Below are 17,665 nucleotides of genomic sequence, written 5' to 3' on the forward strand. Positions count from 1 at the left end.
TTAAACTTTTCTATTTTTGTTTAAAACATTGTAAAAGTTTGGAATTCCTTTGTAACGCCTGTCCCTGTTCTTATTTTTTCGTTTCTAACTCTGTCTCTGAGATTCAGTCCAAGTAGTTAGCATTCCATTCGCCTTTGGGCTACTCTGAGTTTGTTTGTTGTAACCTGGGTAAAGGAATGTGTTTTGGTGCCGTAAGTCATGACTGGATGCACACATTAGTCGAACGTTTTCTTTTTCAAATAATTTGGCATGTTGCTCTTGAAAATGCCTAAAGTGATTCTTCTTTGCAGTTCAGCAGTTTGGTTGTCCTTACCAATTTGGATTTTATAACCTAAGTATTCATATTTATGAATTAATCCTACTTCGTTGCAGTCTCTTGGATTTTCGCTTGGTACCAGATTTGTCATGTATTGTCTTTCCAAAATTTATGGTCAAACTAATTTCATTATAGGCGGCATTTAACTCATTAAGCATAGTTTCAATCTCTTTTAATTTATCTGTTATCACAACAATGTCTTCCGCAAATCATAGGTGGAAGAGCATTTCGACACCGACATTTATTCCTTTGACGCCCCACTCTAATTTTTTGAGAGCATATTCCAGAACTGTGCTAAACAGTTTTATAAGAAAACGTGTCTCTTTGCCTGATTATTATTGTATATAGTCGCGATCAGTTTGGAGTACCAATAATCTATGCGATTTTCCTTCAACGCGCTCATTTCGCTGTTAATTTATATCGTATCGTCTCAAAAGTCTACAAAAGCTAGGAACAATGGTCGGTTGTATTCGAAGGATTTTTCTATAATCCCTTTTATGCAGTGGATGTGGACGTTGATGCCAGTTATTCTAAAACCTGCCTGTTTCTTAGGTTGGTAAAAGTCTAATTTTGTTTCCAGTCTATTGGTTATTATTCTTGCGAATAACTTGTAGAGGTGGTTAAACAGGCTTATAGTCGGTCATTCTCGAGATCTGTTGGATCACCCGTTTTATATAATAAAATGACAAGTGCACTGTGTTATCTTGTAGGTGTTTCACTTTGGTGCAGACATAAGTTGAACAATTTCTTTATATTCTCTAAAAGTCTGTCTCCTCTAACCTTTACTTCTTCGATAAAGATATTATCTTCTCCCGGCGCTTTATTTCTTTTTATTTTCTTCAGTGCGTTCCTTATTTCGTCTGTTGATATATCAGGCATCGATTCCGATCCTTCATTGACTATTTTTTTTTCTGAATTTTCTAACTTTTCTGTTTCTGTGGATGAGCAGTCAAACCATCTCCTCAGGTCTTTCAGCTACGAGTTCTGGCCTCTTCCAATCGCTTTTGGTGCCACTCGATAGATTTTTGCAAAATATTAAACACATGCTTTTTGGTTATTCATTTGGAAGTGTATTTCTTGATATATTATAACTTATAACGTTTCCATAACTTTCCTAGGTTTCAGGATATTCCTCAGGATAAATCGTTTGATTATAGGGCCATCTACGAACACTTAGAAAAAATGGTCCTAATAAAAATTACTTATTTTTTTTATAAAAAACCCAGATCTGGAATAAAAAATTGGGTTCCCAATTAAAAAATTCAAGGTTAACCCTCCCCCACCCCGCTCTAGTTGGGTTGGGGGGCGTGTTTGGTGTGATTCGATAGATTTTTATAAAATATTAAACATATGTTTTTCAATTTATCAGTCCAATGTAAATTTCGCGAAATATTCGACCGCCCCGCTTGTTTTGTCACCCCCGATGTATATTACTTATCGGTTCGCAAAAGTGGGGAAGAAAACAAAGGACCTTGCTACGTCATCCTTTAATAAAACCGTTTCGTATGTGAATCCAAACACATCATTAGTTTATCTAATGTATCTAATCTAAGTAAATCAATAAGCTTAAAATTATAGACAAATTTTTAAAGAATAACTTACAAGGAATTTGTCACTATCAATTTGATTAAAGTAAAGCATAAAAAACGGGTCTGGCAGTCCAGTGGGACTGCCGGTAGAAGTTATACTTCTATACACGCGTTCGTCTTTACAAATTTATATGGGAGTCAATCTGCACAATCATTACATATGCAATGCTATAGGTAAGAGAGAGCAGAAAGAGAAAAATAATTAGGTATACAGGTATATGGTGCATCGTTTGCTGTATATAAACATTTGACCTTTAATGGGAGTATAGTAAGTAAATGAAGGATTGAATCAATATTTTAATGAAAATATATATTTTTATTTTCATATATGTATAAAAGGAGTTAAATGCAAAAAAAAATTTTTACACATACTCTGCAGTAAAATTCATTGTTAATTTTGTTATTAATATAAAAATACAATACAATACACTGCCACATAATTCAATATTATAATACAATACAAATTAAAATGCAATATTCATAAGTATTTAAAAATGACAATATACATAACTTACGCATATGTTTAATTTACCATGATAATAATATTAATAAAAAAATAATAATATTAATAAATATTAAATATGTTTACAAAAAGAACATTTTTATTCTTGAGAGAGAAAGAGAGAGAAAATATATCTTCTGTCTCTCTCTCTTACCTATATCTTACATATGTAATGATTTTGCCGATTCACTCAATATATACGAATACACACAAATTTCCAACGTCGAACGCGCGTATAGAAGTATAACTTCAAAAAACGTTTGTGGAAGATAAAAATAAAAAACCAACAACTCGGATTATGTTGTAAATTTTTATTTTATTTTAAAATTTAGCATTTTCGCATATATTACATATATTTAATAAGACTAACGTGGGGTTTTTTAAATATTTCAAAAATAAAAAGGGAAATTCATATTGGGATTCAAACTCACATACACCAGCGTATGAACCAAACACGTAAAATATTTGCCAATTAGACATGTCATAAACGTATTTCAAAATTGACAGTTCTCGAAATGCGAGAAAAAGTTGCCAATGTGAGTCCATGATACTAATTTATAGGAAATAAGTCAATACTGACAAACTTAAGTAGTTTTTTTATTGGTATTAAATTTTGGCTACCGGTTTCAAGGCTTGCAGTATATGCCCCATATGTATTGGGGACTAATGATGGGGCATATATTGTAAGTCTCGAAACCAGTAGCCAAAATTTAACATCAATATAAAAACTACTTAAGATTGTGAGTATTGACTCATCTCCTATACATTAGTAGAACTACAGTAGACTTTCTAGGATGGAGCGACAAACAGAATTCCAATTCACTGCTAGGGTGTTTTAATAATTTAAATATAAGGTTGAATGCTCGAATAAATGAACTTTGATCAGATAAAAGGTATATATCGAGCACAGTTTAATTTAATCTTGCCCAAGTACTTTCGATCCCTAAATCATCTTCAGGGGCATTTCGTCAATTGCGGCCTATCCGACAAGAACAAAATGTCATAAACATATAAATGTACATCACACTACACTACAAAAGGACAAACAAACACTTTAAAATTATTTAAGAAAGGCTACATTACTTGCAGAAGCCGGAGACATTCTGTCTCCGGCTGGATTTTGCTTTTGAATTTTGTAGTATTTTGTATGATTTCATTATCTATAATATTCACAGAACTGTAGTAAAAGAGGTAATTTTCTTCAGCGATGGTTGCACATACCAAAACCGCAATGCAATTTTATCTAATGGATTGCTTCTGGCGTCAGTAAAAACAGGATTAATTATTACTCAAAAGTTTTTAGAAAAGGGTCACACCCAAATGGAGCGTGACTCGATGCACTCCACAATTGAACGACATCTAAGAAATAGGGAGATCTATTCACCAGCAGGATACGTAGAAGTGTGCAAGACAGCTCGTACGCATTCTAGACCATACCAAGTAAGGTACTTGGAATACGACTTTTTCTTAAAATTTAAAGATGTCCCTTATGTAAACTCAATACGTCCTGGTAACCGTGTTGGAGATCCTGTTGTAGTGGATTTATGTGCAATACAATACCATCCTGAAGGTACGATGCAAATGAAGAAAAAATTCTCAGATCCTTACGAGAATTTACCCAGGCGCATTAAAAAACTGGAAGCCTCTGACAACTTTATGAAATTATGCACCAAAAGGAATTCTATTAAAATACCGAAATTCAATCATCTTCAAGAATTTAAGATGGTCATTCCAGTAGCGCACCTAGAATTTGACTCTGCGGTGGGGGATTGGTTGGTCACCCACATTTTTTTATGATGTTAACTCCATTTTGAGTCCTCAAAATGTGTGAGTAACAGTGTCGGAATAGGGTCCTGGGGGGGGGTTAAACCCCCCCCGGGTGCGCCACTGGGTCATTCCAAAAGATATTTATTTATTTTATGATGAGCTACCACACTAACAATAAACTTTTTCTTAATTTTGTTTGGTTTAAGAATTTAGTATTTGTTTGTTTTATCCTAAAAGATAATCAGTTTTAGTTTTAATGCATTGTGAACTTATTTTTTTAAAAACTGTTAATAAAAGTTTACGCTTAATATTGTATTGCTTATTTTATAATGCATGAAATACTCGTATAAAGTCTAACTCACGTTGCGTGAAAATCACGTAAGTCACGGTACTACGCCATAGTAATGATTTCTTAAAAAAGTAATGTGTAACCTAAAAAAGTATTGCCCTTTAAACCTACTATCCAATAAAATATTTAAATTTTTCGATATTCTAAACCAGGGGTCGGCAACCACACGACAGGAAAGAGCTACTAAAAAAATCCCAGGCACCAAAGATCTACCTTCTTTTAAAAACCTTTATTATAGACGTACACTTAAGAGAACAGGAAGTAAAAATTAAACATGGTGAAAAAAAAATAAATACGTATTTTGTTTTAATGGGAGGATTGACAGTCCATCATGTCTGTTAGTTTTTTAACATCCGGTTGGTAGTTTTTTAACATCCGGTTGGTATTCCTAGTCTAATACACGAGTCCAAATGTTCATCTGCTAGTCGGCTTCTGTATTTGTTTTTAATGAACATGTTTGAAAACGTTGATTCACATAGGTAGGTGGAACAAAACAGGGCACTAATTTTCAAAGCTACATTGACTAGGATTGGTTATTTCTGTTTGGACACTAGACACCAAAAATTTTCTTTTCCGGCAACGCTCTTCAAACACAAATTATTCTGCAGTCTGACTATTTCTAATTCAGTCTCTGGTCTGCTTTCGCTGAAATGCTGTTCGATGGTTTGGGATAAGCTTTCTGCATCGAGGGCCATGTACGGATAAAATACAAACTGAGCAATCGCTTCAATTTTGTTGGTCACTAAATCGGGTATCGAATTCATGCCTCAGTCTGGTCAACATTTCTATATGCCCCTCTCCTGTGTAAGTTTGAACGTTTACTACTTCTTCTTCGATTACTTCTTTTAAACAAGGAAAATGTTTTAAATTTCCATCCAGTAGATTTTTTCCCCATAGTTCAAGTTTCGCAATGAATGACCTTACTTCGGAAATCATTTGAAGAATACTTTTTTCTTTACCCTGAAGCTGCAAATTTAGTTTATTCAGCTTTCCTGTGACATCGGTCAAGAATCCAAAATCTCTCAACCATGCAGGTTCTTCTATTGTTGAGTAATCTTCTTTACGCTCCTTAAGAAAAGCGATTAAAGCTGGTAGGAGCTTATAGAAGCGCCGAAGAATCTTCCCCTTGCTTAACAAGCGTATCTCTGTATGCAGAAGCAATTCTCCGTATTCTAGATTTATTTCTGCAATTAGAGTTCGGAACTGTCTTCTCTGCAAAGCATGAGCTCTTACTTGGTTTACAAGTTTAACAACGACTTTCATAACATTGTCGGCATTTAAAAATTTACCACAAAATGCTTGCTGATGCACGATGCAGTGGTATGTTAAAAAATTTGGAAACGTGTCATCTTTTCGGCAAAGGGTAATGAATCCGTTATGCACTCCAGTAAACGCTGGGGCTCCGTCAGTTGTAATGCCAATAAGTTTCTGAAGTGGAATGTTTTTAGAGATAAATAATCTTGAACGGAAGAAAATGTCTTCACCTCTTCATCTTCGAGGAATAATTTTAACAAGTTCTTTGTTAGTCAAGTCAACAAGTCCTTAGCGAATATCATTTTGATAAATATGGCTAGTTGGGACGTATCACTAATATCTGTGGACTCGTCAAATTGTACGGAGAAGAAAATACATCGCTGTAAGTCCATCTTCATCTGGGAAACAACATCTTTTGACATATTTTCCACTCGTCTAAACTCTATTTTCACTATTTGGGAGAGTGAGTCATCGTTTAAAGGCGTAGAAGTGGGGAAAGACGTATGAAAATCCAGTGGCGTTCACTCACTTTTATTTCAACGTTAATTATATTATATTGTTTAAATATTATTGTTCAAAATAGGCCACAATATATTTATCTCGTTTTTACTGAAGTTTCAATCTCTATATCCAAAGACCGTTTTCAAAGATATAAATTATAGTTATATTTATTTTATTTGTTTATTATTATATATTTATATATTCTTATATTATTTTCTTTTTTTTTGTCTCCTAAAAATACAGAATGCCACAAACAAAAAGCTATAAAAAACAACTAATTTTGCAGAAAGCTTTCTGATGCCACCCGGTTGCCGCGGAAGTTACGCTAAAACGTCTTTTGACGTGACCTGCCCTTAAAGAGTTACACAATGAAATGTTTTTAAAACAAATTTTAAGACAGTTTTCACACCACAGTGTTTTTCCCATTAAATAAAATAAACAAAACACTTAAACAGTATAAAACAAAACAAAATAAAGTCCTATAAAAGAAAATAAAATTCTATAAAAACAAAATAAAAATAATTTTGGATGTAACAAAACATTGTACTATTCTAACACAAACACTATACACACTTACTATGTTCTTCTCGTTTTTTTTTGTTTTTGGTTTTTTTATGCTGATGTTCCTACTAAACTATTAGAAAATATTATTCGCTGTCTAAATCTGAAGATGTAGTGCTGCTATCGCTGTCATTATCTTCACCTGGTGTAATTATAATTGGCTCTAGTAAAACTTCGACATGAGTGTCAAGTTCCCACATACGATATTCTTCTTTAATTATGTGGCCTATACATTTAGCCCATTTCTCTGGAGTTACATGGAGGATTGCTTGAATCAAAAGTTCCTTAACTTCGTTTAATTTGAACGTTTTGTTATTGCGTGCTACTTCTCCTTTCACTTGCGCCCAGATAAGTTCAATGGGATTAAGTTCGCAATGATAAGGTGGTAGACGCAGAACTTTAACACCATAACCTTTTGCAGTTTCATCCACAACATATTTAAGATATTCACTTTTCCTTAACCGTGCAATGTCAAGTAGTTGAATTTTGAGCATTGATTCTTCGTATGCAATCCCCTTTTCTGTAAGCCATTCTTGAATTCTCCCTTTCCGCCATGCCGTCGTCGGTAATTGTTCTAGTCTGCGGCTATGATATGGCGCATTGTCCATAACAACCACAGACCCAGATTCCAATTTTGGTAAGATTCTCTTAAACCAGCGCTCAAATACTTCAGAAGTCATTTCTTCATGATAATCACCTGTTTTTTTCGACTCAAATTGAAGCAAACTATCATCAAGGAACCCTGTATCACTTCCTATATGGGTGATGATTAAACGCCGTCCCTTTCCTGATGGAGCCTTTAATCCTGTAGATCAGCCTTCTATAAATGCTTCGCGTTTACTTTTTACATTTAAAACTTGCCAAACATTTCCAACTGTATGACCTTCGTTAATCCAGGTTTCATCCAAATAATATATTTTGCATCCAGTGATGCGAATTTTTCGTATTTCTTCTAAATATTTTTTTCTCCACAGAATAATTTCATTTTTTTCTAATAGCATACTTTTTCTGTTGCGTTTTACGTATCGAAAGTTCATTTCGTGCATGGTCCTGATTAAGACCCTACGAGATATCTTGGGTAAAGAGTCATCATTTTCGAGCTCTTGAGAAATTTTTTTCAGTGTTGGAATTTCACTCCGAAAATAAAATGAATGCATTTTTCGACGTATAATTTTCCTTGTCTCGTCATCCAAAACAATGCTTTTCCTACCTCTAGTTTACCTTTTTCTTGCTTTTTTATTTTCCGATGTATTTTTAAGTACACGATAAATACAGCTAACGGATACTTTTGTTAAACTGCTACAAATGTCGACCGCTTGGCTAACGTTTAATGCCATTTTTCTGCCGACAATTCCTTCATAAACGTTTCGTATCATTACCTTCTCTTCGGACGTTAACATTTTCCGTCTCTTTTGCGGCTTTTCATTCTTGGACTCAACATCAGAATTTTGCTGTCTTCTCTTGGAACAACTCGGTTTTTCGTCCATTGTATTTCAATAATCTGAATATATACTATATATACAATAATTTCAAAGAATATAACTAAATATTTACTATAAAACGACAAACTATAACCCTCTTATTATCAATAAATATTATTATTATTGATAAAACAGTATTGACAACAATAAGTTTACAAACTTATCACATAAAATATACTCACAAAAACATATGCACTATTTACCCATAGAAACACCAATGTTTCCTTCGTTCATTTCTTCGGCAAAAAATAATAAAAACTAGTTTTACTGCATGTCTGGATCCGAATTGTAAAACCGAGTTCCCTCGCTAATTCCAACATTGCCAAACGATTGAAAAATAATGTTTTAAAATATTGATTTTTATTTTATAAATTTAAATACGTAACGAAACGGAACATATAAATAAAATTTATTTTATTACAAGTTTGTGCTTAATTTTTACTATTGAAAAAATCATGTTTTTTGGTATTTTTATGACGGTAATAATCGCTGCGTGGAAGAATACAGGTTTTGTATGACCATAATTACTACTTGTGAACAAGATTTGGCTACACTGTACGACAACTCCTGGTCAGTTTTTCTATAGAGAAGCACAAATAAATATACTACTTTATATATTCTGTAATTTCTTATGAGGAAACGCAAATTGCAATCGAGAAAACAGGCAGTTTTCGAGGGCCGCTGTGTACATTTAAATTTGAGGATATTCGGCGTTTAAACTATGATATCACTCTTCTGAATTGAGGGTTTCTACTATAGTTACGGTTCGCGCTGAAAGCTGGAGGGAGTTTATAGCCGACATTATTTCGTATTTATTTTTAAAACCTTCTTCAAAGGGTTTCTTCTTTTTGGTAATAATTTGAGACACTTTGTAAGAAGCTAGAGTGGTGGCTTTAGTTTTATCGCTGACTTGTAATAATACAGACTGCTGCCTAACTAATTGATTTTTCAACTGTTTCACTTTCTCTTTTCGGATGCTATTGGCGGGCTATTCTGTGTTTATTTTCGGATGAGTACTATTAAAATGTCTTTCGACGTTACCTTTTTTTCCAACTTCGATACTTGCGTAACACAATAGAAATATACACTTGCCTTTCACTTGAGTAAAAAAATAATCGTCTTCCCACTCTATATGAAAGTGATAAACTTTTGATTTCTTTGAAGGATTAATTTTTATAAATATTGGGTTCACGTCACGATTAAAACTATGTTCTAGCACTCGTGAAGGGACTAACAAATAATAGTAAGTAAGCCAATAAGCACGTTTAGGCGACAACCGCCAGTGAAGACTACTAAGAATTGAGCAACTGTGGTAAAGATAAGTATTTTCAGCCCCGGCACGTTTTAGCGATATCGAGACGGCCGGGGATCGAGACTGCCGATTTTCGGATAATTTCGCAGACCATCGGATAATTTTCGGATTGAGCAATTTTTTGGATAATTTTGGATAATTCAAGGGTATATCTATCTACTTTATATATGTTTATATATAAAGTAGATATATGTTATATTTTTTATTTTATTCGATTCGAACGACGAGCGACTCAAACTAAGGTTAAGATCGACTGGTCGATCGCGATCGACGTGTTGCCGACCCCTCTTCTAAACCAAAAAATAGTTTTAACTGTTTTCTGTAAAATTTGCAATTTTTGACATACGAGGGTTTCACTCTACGCCATCGATAAGTCAAATATTTTTCTCAAACTATTCTCTTGTGGCATTTTGTTTTCATAATTATTATGTAATAGAGAACAATTACAATTGTAGGATTAAAACTTTTTTATTAACGTGTGATTTCTACGTCGAAAGTTGTTTTCAAAATAAAATTTAAAAAAATAATTATTTTGAAAAAGACGAATTTTAAAGCCGTTTTCAAAACTTAACGTAAATTAAAAACGGTATGATCTTCGATAGGCTATAATACACAAAAAGTCGAAGATAAAGGAAGTCGAGTCGACTATAGCAGACTGAGCACAACCTGGAAACTGTATGTACAAGAATTATATAGGACTGAGAATACCGTACGGCTATTGGAAAAGACAATTATTCCTGATATCACCATTCTAATCTCAGGTAAACGAAGAAGTTGATTACTACCTAATAATGCATTATAGTTTTCAATAAATTATTATTCAGGGCAACAAACAGCCTAAGTAGAACACATAATATTGACAAAATAACTGTGGTAGAAGATGCAATAAAAGTGCAAGTTAAAAACCTTACACGAAAGCCCGAAATCAAACCAGGTCATTTAACTCGCTTTACATGCGCGTGGAATTGGGTCCAGCTGTTGGTGTACGTATCGATCTCCCGGCACAAACTGAGAACATTTAAAATCAAAACAATCACGTCCTAATTTTGGAAATTACGGCTTTTCGCATTAAAAATGATTTAACTGTGCTTTTGTTTTCCAGTGTGTATACCAGTGAATTAAAATACTAAAACATAGAGATACTAAATTCGCGAATCGATGAACGGGAGAAGCTGTACGCCAGGACAGTGACCTAAAAATAGGGCTTAGAATCTAAGATTAAGGGTAAATAAAGATATATCAATGAACGTTTTTGTAAATTAACAAAATTTTAATTTAACTTTAAGTAGTCATATATTTATGTTTTAATGAATGCTGAATACATATAAATTTTAAAAGAAAATATATGAAAAGGGTCCATTAATATTATTTTTACTATAAACAAGTCATTTTATTCTAACATTAAACTTTTAAGATAAAAATGTCTCAATTTGGCTTTTGTATCTTTAAATTATCTTTAACCCTATGTTATATACTATTCCAACTAATTAATACACCACAATGCAATTTCAGGAATTCTCCTTTTATTTTTTTACTTACTGTTGATTTATAATTGATTATTAGGCAATAACCTTACAATGCGGTCCATATCTACGGGACATATTAATGATTATTCTATTCTATTATATTTATTTATGAAATTACTTTCTGAACAAAATTATTTTCCACCCCTTTGAGGTAAAATGTACCTTAATAAAATTTTGAAATGAACAGAGGTGCTCCGTGACACTCCGGTAAAAAAGTTTTTAATTCCTTTTTCATAAATATGCGATTTTTTGATTTTTGTACGTTTATGTTCAAGAAATATTAATTTTTATGTTTAAAGCTTGTTTATTTACCAGCTATACGATTTATGATTCTATAGATAATAATAAAGAATTACATAATAATATAAATAAATATAAACAATTATAATAACTTATAATAATACTTAACAATAATATTGCTTATTAATGACATTTTTTATGTCACACGCTTGTAAATAGGCTCAATGAAAAGCTGGTGAAAAACGCAACACTTTTCAAAGAAAAACAAAATCTTCTACGACCAATAGGAAACAAGATAGCATTTTTTTTCTAAAAATTGTATTTCCATTATTTATCATATTTGAGCTGATTATTGAACAAATTATAAATGAAGATCTAATTTTTATGATCCATTTTATAGATGGTATATACCGAGAAGGAGTAAAAAGTTATAACCAAGGAAGTACTGTGGCTTTTTATTTCTGTAATGAAGAAGTAAAACGTTTGAAATATAATTGTTTTTTCCCACAAGGTATCACTTCTAAATCGAAACCTCTAAAAATTAAATTAAGTTGTTTTTCTTCACTACGGGGGTTAATTAGGCTTTGCGTATTCCGTCTTCACAAGGGTATTATGATAATCTTTTGCGAGGTCTTCAACAACCCTTGCATTTTGGATTGTAGTTGAGATTTTTGGTTAGTCTTTGGTTTTCCATCCTATGAGAACGTCGCCTCCATTTATCTTTATAATCAGCTATCTTGCTTATTAGCTCATTACGTATGGCTTCATTTAATATTAGATCTTCTCTTTTGTAGCCATTAACTCATCTTAAAAGTTTGATCTCTCCTGCCTATATTCTGTTCTCGCGTTTTTTTTTTAATTTATCCAATATTTAGAAGCGTACATGTAGAGCCTGAGTTTTATAAAATTTAATTTTTTTTTCTTTTCTTGTTTGATTATGTAGTATTCTATTTTATTGTACCGCATATTTCTCGGAATTTATGTATTTTATCGTTATCGTTTTCATAACTTGTATCGCATCCTAAGTACCTACTAAAAATGTGACCCTTGCCTTATTGGTCTATTGTCAACGATTTTTTTGGACCACACGGGCTATTTGCCTTTAAATGCCATACCTTTCGTCTTTCCTAACGATATTTTGATGTTTTATTGCATACACTTTTGGTTTAACCGATGTACTGGTAAAATTGTATTTTGTCGTTTGTTTCTTGTTCCTTGTACTATTATTTTGTCGTCTGCTAAAAGTAGGGCGCTTATACTATTTCAATTAAAGGTGAGTCATTGGCAATATCGCACTTACAGTGCCGTTTACAGTTCCGTTTCTCATTTATCGCTGATTGTATCATTCTCCATTCCACAATCCCATTCTTTCGTTGTTGAGTTTTTTCTTTTCCCTATTACTTCCTTTGATGCATTGTCTATGAAACTTTTGATATTTTTCTATTCTGTACCTATTTATCTCATTGTTAGTTGAAACTTTTGGGTATTTTGTTTGCGTTTAATTTCTTCCATTTGGTTATTGATTTTATAGTAGATATCAATAAGAAATGGTCTAAGTTCTTCTCTATTCCCATTTGCTCTTATATATCTATTTGCATTATAAGAATTATCACCTTGTAGCATGCATTTCTATTTCGTGGTACTTTGGTATAAAGCATTATGTAGTTGTCTCAAACTTCTGTGCCTTTCAACTTTTTGGTTTTAGTTATAACAGCTAGATCTATTTTGTTCTTCTTTAGTTCTTTACTCATATCTATTTCTTTGTTTGCTATTCCTCTTACCTTCCAGGTGGCGACTAAAAGCCTATCCCATATACCTACCAATAGTTTATCCTTAATAAGACTTGTTTGTCTTTGTATAGTTCGTTCCGCTTCTTCATTGTTAAAATTAGGAGTATTTTTGAATTTTCCATCTTGGCTTGCCTTATTTTTCTGTTGGTTTATCTCCCCTAGCCATTTTGTGCTATTTTTTAGGCACTGTAAACTAAATTAAGTTTAACAATATATATACGAGTTTATCTTTATTGTATGGTCCTGAAACTATTTCTTGGGGGCAGTTTACATTAATTATTTTATGGGAATAAATCAGTATTTTAATTAAAAATAATTTCGACTTGAAATTTCAATTTTCATTTCGGAAATCGTTCTCAAAATAAAAATCAAAAAAATTAATTTGTTTTGTTACGTTATTTCATTGGCTTAGTTTTCCAATTTTGTATTCTTAACGCTCGTAAGTATTCCTCCACCTGGTCCTTAAATCGTGCTCTGGGCCTGTCTATCCTTTTCACTTTATGTGTTTTTTGGTTATAAATGTGTTTCGGTGGCCAAATCTCTTTCATTCTTTCTAAGTGGTCTAGCCACCGCATCCTGTTTATTTACGCGTCTGCGACCTAATCCGTATTCTTGAAAGCTTTTATAAATATGTCTGAGGATTTTACGTTCAAAACAGCCTAAACGTTTTTTATCGCTTTATGTGATCACCCATGTTTACGACGCTTAGGTGAAGATGAGCTTGATAAGAGTTCTGTAAATCTATATTTCCTTTTTTGACAGTGTTTGTTAAAAGTTTCTTAAATGTATTATTCTGGTTGAATTGTGATCCTAGCAATATAAATTTTCTTTCGCCTTCGAAAGTACACGCTCCAGTCGTTAGATCTTCAGGTTGTGCTACTTGTATATCATTTGTCACTTTCATATACTTCGTTTCACTAGTATTAACATGTAGCCCAATTATTTTTGTTGCTGCTTCTAATTCCGTAAACGACTGGACCAGATCCGCCATTCTTCTTGCAATGATGTCGATGTCATCGGCGTCCGCTAGTATTTGTACACTTCTCTTAATAGTGGTTAATCTTGTTGGTTTATTCTAGATTCTCTAGTAGCTTTTTTTAGGGCAATGTTGAACAGATGGCATGGTAGGCTAACTCCTTCTCCTATCAAAGTCCTACCTATCTCTGCAATATTCTTGATAGTCTGTTTTGCACTCTAATCTTACACTCGACTGTTGAGAGGGTTGTATTCACCAATTTTACTCATTGCACTCGGATATTGAGTTGTTTTACCTTAGCTTTATATAGTGTTCTGTTTTCTACACTATCATAGACAAATCTAACATCTGCAAACAGATTTTGAGTATCAATTCCATACTCATGTTTTTCCAAAGCTTGTCTTAGAGGGAATATTTGATGGATCGTTGATTTTTCTTTGCAAAACCTACACTGGTATTTGCCTGTTATGTTTTCACAATATCCCGATAGTCGATCATAAAGAATGTAGGCCAATGTTTTGTAGGTAACCTTTAGGAGGATATTTCATCTGTAGTAGTCACATATTGTTTAATCTCATTTCTTGTGAATAGGTAGAATTATACCTACGTTTCAGTCTTCTGGTAGTTTTACATGTTTCTAAATCATCTCTACCAGGTTACATGTACGTCAGATTTTTTGCGCCATGTTTTAAAAGCTCAGAAGGAATGTCATCCGCTCCAGGAGCTTTGTTTTCTTTCAATATTTTTATTGTTTTATTGATTTTTTTTCTCTGTTGGAATGTTATCATTCTCTCTTTCGTCTTCAATGTTCTCAAGCTGGATTTCTGTTTCTTGTTTTGCTACTTTTCATTCATTCATTTTATCTGTTTCTTTCATAATAATTCATACATATAATATAAATTTAAAAGTAAAGAACATATTGAAATAATGAAAAATTAAAATTGATTGAAAACATTAAAATTATTTAGTTATTAAATCAAATATTCAAAATGACCATCGTTCATGTTTTGTCAATAACCAATGTAGTTATTAACCCTTTGAGGACCAAAAAACATATGATAAAAACATATGCTATTTTGTTTCAGATACAATGATATAAAATTAAGTTACCTACCTACCTAAATCTTTTATTTTTTTAAGGCGTTTTTTAGATTTTAGGTGGTATCATGGTGGAACCACTATCACTCATTTTATTTTAATAAAATTAATAATAACTAAAATATTAATAATAAAACCAATTAAGTAGGTATGTAATTGCACTTTCATTTTTCATGAAATTTTTAAAAACAATTGCTTTTTTGTGTTAAACAAAGCATTACCTTTATAAACAGTCCAATGTTATCTCGTTCTCTGGGGTTGATTTCTTTTATTACATCATGCACATCTTACCCTAGTCTCATGTACTGGGATATGATTTGCTCTGCTATCTTGTAGTACCGAATGGAACTTTTAGATATCTTATCTAGCATGAGTTGCACTTTATATTGTTTGTCATAATCTTCTTCACGTTTTTTTTTTGTTCAAGTAAGTTGTCATTTGTATGAATGTGTTCCAGGAACCCACTGAATCTATTGCGGGATTTATAAGATGCAATAAAATTATATGCAAAAATATTTATCCTCAAAAACACTTTATCTCCTTACGATTTGTACAAGTAAATTTGTTGGTGTCTCCCTGGTTCTTTTGGGTTGCATAAACATTTGTTTGGAAAACTAAGATGTCCAACTGCTCCTCTGATAATAGCAACAAAACTAACTCCAAGGGATCCTTACGTAGATCTGATATATCAGGACTTACCTCATCAATAAAAGCCGAAGTTTTCGTGTAATAAAGTTCAGTAGTTTTAGTATATGAGACAAGTTTTTTATATCTACAACATCTACTTGTTTATCAATTTTTAAATCTTCTTTAATTATTGATTGAATCTTGGTGACCTCAAACTTCCTCAGCATAAATGTCATTACCAGATGCTTCCGACTCTCCACCAGATGGTATTTCATCAATTAAGGCTAAGCTAATAAATTAGTATTTTCAATGGCCTTTAATTATGTCAACATCAATTTGCGTGTTTCTCTAATGCAACTAAATTATTTATCCACGAACGGTAAAGTAGTCGTAGTTTCATATGGAATCACATATTTTAGAGAACCAACTCAAAATTATAAAAAAATATTAGTTACTCTATACGACATTTTCAACAAATACTAATAGTACCTAATTATGTTGTTCTTATCTGTTATAATTGGTTTATTTACGTTTTATACAGAATTTATAAGTTCGCGCCTGTTATATTAAAAAATGTATTACTTCAACCACTCACTTGAGCGGTTTCTGACCAGCCTTTACCGGTACATTACGGAAAAAATTGTAAAATGGTGGTTCCACCATTGATATCCTAAATGTTCCTAAAAGTTTATCACAATGTGATAAACTTTTAGGAACTATTTTTTTTAGTAGCTCAGTGAATAGTGACATCGAGCCTTGATTTTTCACAGCTGTGAATACCAATTTCTTACATTCATCGAAGTTGCGCATCCCTTTAAAATTTTAAACTTCCATTACTAGGCTCCTTTACGTGTTTCTATCTCACTGTTTTTTACATTACTTACGATGAGTTCTTTATTTTTAAATGAAAATAGTGAGTAGCCATCACGAAATCCATTCTTTTTTAAACAATGGTATTAAGCAATTTTTAAGCTTAGGGCTTAGCATCAACTCAAGAAATTTAAGTGGGTCTCTTATACGAGACTGTCTCTTATAAGACGAGTCTCTTATAACTTCAGTTAAATATTACCCTACAGAAATTAATTATATCCTTTTCTATTTCTTTTCCCTTAAATATTAGATTACAGTATTTTTTTAGCTATTTACAAATAATCATAACTGTTTCATTTTAGTTTACTTTTTTTATAATTTTTATCGGTGTGTTGATTTTTGGAACAGTTTTTGGAACATTTCCATTTGGAAAATATGTTAATGTATAGTCACTTTAATTCATTTAATAATAACAAATTGTAGATAATGATTCTACCAATATTTTTTATATATCTGGGATCGTTTTAATATCAGAAATGAAATAAGTCAGAGAAAATGGACCTAGTTAAAAAATGACTGACATAAAAATTCATTGAGGTATCTTTCATTTAATTATTTTCTTTTCTTAATTATTCGGCAGTAATTATAAAAAAGAGTAAATTAAGTTTAAATAATATTAAAAATTTATTAACTATGGCATGTTTTAAAGTCATTTTAGACTGCAGCAATGGAATAGAATTATTCTATTATAGAGCAGTAATCTTGACACTGATGTAATGGTAGTATTGATATTGATACATGCAATGCAATACAAATTCTTTAACTTCTTTTCCTTTGGATGGCCCTAATTGCAGAGGCTATCCAACCAAGATATGTATATATTTATTAGTTGCTCAGTAAGTACCTGATGTACTTCTGAGCATAACTATTCTTCTACTTCGTATACTATGTGATTGGCCGCACGTT

The 17,665-nt window shown here is 32.3% G+C and overlaps 1 protein-coding gene across 3 annotated transcripts in view; it reads left to right on the forward strand.

Moving 5' to 3' along the window:
• Window positions 1-17,665, forward strand: part of inaF-D (trp-interacting inaF-D) — a 71,418-nt gene that overhangs the window by 43,096 nt on the left and 10,657 nt on the right. For 2 of the 3 annotated variants that reach the window (XM_072531983.1, XM_072531984.1), the window contains exon 1: window positions 10,598-10,856. The exons of the other annotated variant lie outside the window; for it this stretch is intronic. The gene's annotated coding sequence lies outside the window, so the exon portion shown is untranslated. Of the gene's footprint in view, window positions 1-10,597; window positions 10,857-17,665 lie in introns of those variants that run through there. 3 annotated transcript variants of the gene reach the window in all.

The sequence above is a fragment of the Diabrotica undecimpunctata genome, chromosome 5 (genome assembly GCF_040954645.1).
Source record: "Diabrotica undecimpunctata isolate CICGRU chromosome 5, icDiaUnde3, whole genome shotgun sequence".
In the NCBI taxonomy this organism is placed as follows: Eukaryota; Metazoa; Arthropoda; class Insecta; order Coleoptera; family Chrysomelidae; genus Diabrotica; species Diabrotica undecimpunctata.